Source organism: Marmota marmota, unplaced genomic scaffold (assembly GCF_001458135.2).
Source record: "Marmota marmota marmota unplaced genomic scaffold, marMar, whole genome shotgun sequence".
Lineage (NCBI taxonomy): Eukaryota > Metazoa > Chordata > Mammalia > Rodentia > Sciuridae > Marmota > Marmota marmota.
The window spans coordinates 12015826-12022656 of record NW_026000243.1 but is presented as its reverse complement, the minus strand read 5'-3'; the positions used below and the strand labels follow the sequence as shown (position 1 = coordinate 12022656).

The 6831-nt window shown below is 34.4% G+C and overlaps 1 pseudogene; it reads right to left on the bottom strand.

Moving 5' to 3' along the window:
• Positions 1 to 4223: 4223 nt before the first annotated feature.
• LOC107153594 lies at positions 4224 to 5582 on the bottom strand (annotated as a pseudogene).
• Positions 5583 to 6831: the final 1249 nt, after the last annotated feature.

The following is a 6831-nucleotide window of genomic DNA, read 5'->3' as shown; positions in this document are numbered from 1 at the left end:
CAATGGAGTATTACTCTGCATTAAAAAATGACAAAATCATAGAATTTACAGGGAAATGGATGGCATTAGAGCAGATTATGCTAAGTGAAGCTAGCCAATCCCTAAAAAACAAATGCCAAATGTCTTCTTTGATATAAGGAGAGTAACTAAGAACAGAGTAGGGTCGAAGAGCATGAGAAGAAGATTAACATTAAACAGGGATGAGAGGTGGGAGGGAAAGGGAGAGAGAAGGGAAATTGCATGGAAATGGAAGGAGACCCTCAGAGTTATACAAAAGTACATACAAGAGGAAGTGAGGGGAAAGGGAAAAATAATACAAGGGGGACAAATGAATGTCAGTAGAGGGGGCAGAGAGAGAAGAGGGGAGGGGAGGGGAGGGGAGGGGGGATAGTAGAGGATAGGAAAGGCAGCAGAACACAACAGACACTAGTATGGCAATATGTAAATCAATGGATGTGTAACTGATGTAATTCTGCAATCTGTATGTGGGGTAAAAATGGGAGCTCATAACCCACTTGAATCAAAGTTTGAAATATGATATATCAAGAACTATGTAATATTTTGAACAGCCAACAATAAAAAGTTAAAAAAAAAAAGATAAGAATATAGAAGAAAAAAGACTTGGAGAACAAAATTATGAAAATGCTGGATTTGAAGTTCAGGAGTTGTCCAGGAGGCAATTTACATAGAACGTAGAAGAGACATGTGAGCTGGAAAAAGATGGGGGTCCTCAATAGAGAGGAGCCAGTCATAGAACCTTGAAAGGCTGAGGAAACTTAAGAGCAGGAAATACCATGTGGATACTGGGGTACCTGTTATATGATAATTCACTAGGAATGCAGCTTAAATTGCTAACCCCCTCAGAATAACAATCAAAATAACCAAAACTTTTAGCTGGTATTTAAATTTATTCTATTGTTAATTATGTTTACATGCTTTTACTCTATTTTTTGTTATTGTCACAGCTGATCTGTACTTTCCTGTTAATAATAGAACTCTATCGCTGAATTAGCTTAATGGCTCTATTCATTGCTAACCAACATTGACTTTTAAAATTTACTTATGTTTAACAATAAAAAAAAAAAAAAGAAAAGATAGTGCACCATGACCAAGTGGGTTCATCCCAGGGATGCAAAATTGGTTCAACATATGAAAATCAATAAGTATAAATCATCATATAAATAGACTTAAAGACAAGAATCACATGATTATCTCATCAGATATAGAAAAAGCATTTGATAAAATACAGCATCCATTCATGATTAAAACTCTAGAAAAAAAATAGAATAAAATGAACATACATTGTAAAAGCTATGTCCATCAAACTCAAGGCTAACATCTTCCTCCTGATTTAGAGCTAAATTTATTTTCCTTTACAGGAATAATTATCAAGGTTATGCAACATAAATATATATATATTCTCAGCCAGTAGCAAACATAGTGATTCTATTCATGGATGTTTCCATGCACCTTCAAATGTGAAAAGAAAGAAAAAGTAATCTAGAAAAACATTAAGAAATTTGACCTGGAGAAGACCTAACCAGGAATCCCTGTGGAAAAATATCAACCTCCTGGTTGAGTTCTAGTCCAGGACCTAGTTCACAGAGTTTCTTAGAACATGCCCAGGTATGAATGAAAATATAATCTAGGCAGACCAAAAAATGTTATCCCTCATTCTACCAAAATAACCAAGACTAAAAGCAACATTAATGATTACCTGTTGGGCTCTCTCCCATCCAGCAAGGAGGCCCAAGGAACAGGGTAAAGGAGAGTGTGGCTGTGGAGTCGCTATTCAAGACCTCTAGAGATCAAGCAGAAAGCAGGTCTGATTTTATTGCACAGTTACCCTGTATATACACTCAGATAGTAGCTAAGCAAATAACAGGCAGTCACCAATAAAATTTCTTTCCAACTGTCCTTGCAACAACCAATCGAGGAGTGGGCCATGGAGCAAGCACCAGGACTGCACCACGTGGCCTCAAGCCCAGGGCTGTGCCTACAGGGTAAGGGATTTGCCACTCATGCGCCTAGCATGAGGGGAGTGGTTTGCCACTCAGAGGCCCTTAAAGTATGCCATGTGTGCAGTACTCCATGCAGTTGTCCCCACAATTACCATGTACATAATATTTCCCTAGGCTTAAACATATGCTTTAAAAATAAATTTTTATATTTAAAAATTCAGTACATGTTACTGAAGAATAAAAATACATAAGAGTTATACCATGGCTACCTACAAACCAGCTTAAGAAATAAAAACATTGTTCACATGAGTAAATCCTTTGTCAATTACTATCATCTCTAGTCCTTTTACAATATCCTGTGTCACACTTCTTTGGCTCAATCAGTTCCATGGAGGCATCTAATAAGCCTCAAGAGTGGTGGAAACTAATATAAAAGTCCACTTTTTCATACTGACCACCATTAAAGTACCAGTTATAGTAGGACAAAAACATTCAAGAAAACTTGAAGAGGAATTAATTATATATGTTACAAAGTGCCCCAAAATGCAAACTACATTCAAATAAAAGCAAACATCAATTTCCTATGAGACTGACTCTAATATAACAGGAATTCCTTTACCAAGGAATCTCTGGAAAAGAGAATATCCCTTAACTATTAAAATAATTAATTACTTCTAGGGACAAGTCATCTTCATTTGAATTAGGTGTCCACAGTAGTTATAATGGCTTCATCATATATGTTTATGGATGAGTTGAATTGAAATTAAGACAGAATTAGAAAGGTCATTTCAGAAAACTTGGAATATGCTGGGAAAGAGAACAGAGAAAAATGTTCATGAATTAAGATAATGACATGAAAACCACAAAGAACAAATCACTATCTTGCCATGTCCTGAAGGAAAGACCTTTTCTTTAACTTCTCATTAAGGACTAGGTATATGTAGAAATGAAAGTGAAGTGTGCTGATTAACAGTGTTAAGTCCTGAATTAGGACATTTTATCAGATTGAAATAACAATCACTTAACACCTTCTGACATCATCAAATGTCAGCAAAGATATAGGATTTTTCAAACCTCATCCATTGTTAATAGAGTTATAAAATGGTACTTTGGAGAAGATTCTATCCATTCTTCAAAAACTAAACATACACTTACACTATGACTTAAACACTCAATTCCTTGGGTATTTCACCTTTGAAAAATAAAAACATATATTATCAAAAACAAACAAAAGACAAAATAATGAAAACAAAACTTTTTATTTATTATGAATCTGACATTCTAATCTATATAATTTTTTTCCTTGCTGAAGAATTTCTATGAATAATTCTTTTTTTCAATGATAAATAATACAAATATATTTTATTTGAAATAAACAAAAATTCTTACACAGCATTCACTTGGAAACAAACTCTTGCTTGACTGTATTACTGAGCAAAGACAAAGCTGAAGCACAAACACCCTTCTTGTTTGACATGTATCTGGAGACAGGTAGGAAGGCACTACTTGGTTTTAAAAACTGACTTTCCCTTAAGGCCTGGTCATAGAAGTGTAAACAATGTAAATGAATCCACCATTACCAGTTGTCCTATCATATATATGTCACCTGCGTATTCTGAGATCACACATATACCTGCCAATATACCTAGGAAGGTTGCTATATTACAGTTGCACTTGATTTCTTTGCAGGCAAGACTGAGGAAGAGTAATTTGGAACAAGTTTTAACAAGTTTTACATTCTATTTTGAATAAAACACTAGTATTCCCTTAAATAGCAGGTTATAGTAGAAAGATACTGCCTAGAATTTATCTTTTCACTTTGGTTCATTTTAAGTTTTTGTGATTTACAGAGTTGATTCATTTGTTTATAGTACAATCCTGCCACAAAGTGTTAAATTGCAAGGTACCTATTATTCCTTCAGCATCTGCATTTTTCAAGTTTTATACTCCACTACATCCACAGTATATCTGCAGTTCTTGGATACTTAAAAAAATAATACATGAATAAAACTCTTCTAAAAATGCAGATGTCTATAACTACAATGGTACTAAATGGGAAGAAGACAATGAGGGAATGAAGAAAGCAAATGTATTCCATGTGCAAGGAATGTGGTTCAAGTTTTTGGATTTAAAAATGAGTGTCCCCCAGAGAAGCTGGCTGTCATGGAATTTCCAGAAAACTTCCTTTTCCCCCAAAAATGGACCCAAAAATCCTCAATCCAAACTTTTGAAAACTATAGTTATGAGATGCTATAAATGACGATCAAAGCAGTCAGAGGGAGAAGGATGAATATGTCTTTCGTTTAGCTACAAGTTGTAGCATAGCCTCCTTGGCTGTTGGTGGATCAGTAAAAAGCACTGAAGTACCAGAAGTGCTTTGGAGCACAGGGTAAAAGTACTGAGCATATTATCTGTCTAAATCAGTAACAGGACTTCATGGGTAGGAAAATTTTCTAAAGAGTAAAATGACTCCAGAATAAATGGATCTCTCTTCAGCACTAAGTGTAGCAGAATTAACAAAAAGGGGAAAAAAAAAGATTTACAAGTAGATATAGTGATAACAGAAAAATACAAGGCAGAGAACACAAAAAGATGAAGTCAATGCTATAGGTTCAAAAGTATTTTATGAGGCTAAAAAAAAAATCTGTTAACTTTGAAAGCCCTAGAAAAATATCACTCTTGTTTATAAATCACTTATTTATCATATAACCACATGTTAAATACTTTTCTTTCTATATACTGAAGAATCCTACAGTCAGCCTTTAAGAATTCTGCATTTCTTTGCCAATCTTGTAACTGAGTATCTTGTTCCAGTCAATTTTGGTGAGGATAACTGGAAGCTGCTGGTGCAAGGCCTTGAATGTGGTGTCTGACATTGTTTGGTAGTTTTCACTAATTGCTGTCTGATATTCATTTTCTGCACTCTCTATAATTTTAATGAACTCCTTGGAAGTTTGGACTTCATTCAAAACAGTTACTAAATCTTATACATCTTTATGATGAAGCAACTGAACATTGCCATCTTCATAATAGTGAACCTGAATCTTGAACACTCCAACCACCTGGGCTGTAGATGGTGTAATAGTGAACTTCCACTGTGATCTCCAACGACCATTCCAGAAGTTTTCAGGCTGAAACTGGAAGCTTTCAATATATGCATTAATAGTCTGTTGCCCATCTATAGTTTTAGCATAAACAGCACAGAAGCTTTGAAATAATGATCTTTCACATAGGCTCTTAAAGCATTGCCACAGGATTCTCTCCAAGACGTCAAACCTCCATCTACTTCCTCTGGTTGAGGGTCACTGGCTTATTTCCATAAGTGATCAAACTTAAAGAAAATTTTGCTTCTTGGATCTAAAAATAGGCTATTACCCAGATCACTATGCTCTGTAATTAAGACCTGATCTTCATATCCTTCTATCTTCACAGGTGTGAATTGGTCCATGTTATATTGGGCAAATGCATGTGCTGTTCCTTCCTTGAGGAGATTGTCATTGTAAGTAGTAGCTGGACATCATTGAATACTTCATTAAACTCCCCTGGTGGTGCATGAATGATGAATTTAGCAACTGTGGGTACCTTTTCCTCATCCGACAACAGATCCTGGAAGTCAGTCATCATGGGATGCTCTCTATGAATAATTCTTGAAATACAGATATACTAGGAATTAATTCCCTCAATTTAGATGATTCTTTTTTTAATTTTTAAGGATTATTTCTCAGGATACAAACTTCTAGGTTTGTCCTTTTTGTTTCCCTTTGATAATCTAAATATTTCACTCCATTCTCTACTTATCTGCATAGTTCCTGGAAGGCATTTGGTAAAATTCATATCCTTGTTCTGCTATAGATAAGTGCCCTCCCAGCTTTTATAATCCTTTCTCTTTGTCTTTGATTTTTTTGAAAATTTAATATGGTATCCCTGCATGATTTTTCTTTTGCTTAGGTATTTATTCTGCTCAATGTAATCTGAGCTTCTTGAATTGGTTCTTGGATCTGTCATTAATTTTAGAAAATTCTCACCTGCTTTATTTAATATTTATTTTAATGATTTCTTCTGTTTATTTTTCTCTATCTTCTGTGTCTGATTTTCCCATTATGCACCGATTGTATCTTTTATAATTATCTCACAGTTTATAGATATTCTATTTCAAATTTCCATTGACATATCTTTATAATCACTGATTCTCTCTTTGGTCATATTCAGTCTTCTGATGAATTCATCAGTGGCATTGTTTATTTCTGTTATAGTACTTTTGATTTCAACATTTCTTTTTCATTCTTTCTTAGCATTTTCATCTTTTTGTGTTCAATACTCATGTGGTCCCGCATGTTTTCTACTTTTCCATATGATTCCTTAGCATATTATTCACAATCATTTTAAATTCCCAGTTTGATAATCCCCAATCTCTTCCATATGCTAGTAGTATGTATTTATCTCTTCAGACCATTTTTTTTTTTTAAAAAAAGTCTTTTGTTTTATTTTTATTTTTTTCATCAAACATACTTTGTACTTTTTGTTGACAGAAGACTATGATGAATGGGATAAAAAGTGTTGAATTAAAATGTTTATGCTTTAAACAGTATGCTGATCTTGCTAAGAGCTATACTTTATTTACTGTTGACTATTGGTTATTTTTTTTATCATTGGTTGTTCAAAACATTCCAAAGCTCTTGACATATCATATTTCATACATTTGATTCAAGTGGGTTATGAACTCCCATTTTTACCCCAAATACAGATTGCAGAATCACATCCACATTTTTACATATTGCCATACTAGTGACTGTTGTGTTCTGCTACCTTTCCTATCCTCTACTATCCCCCCTCTCCTCCCCTCCCATCTTCTCTCTCTACCCCATCTACT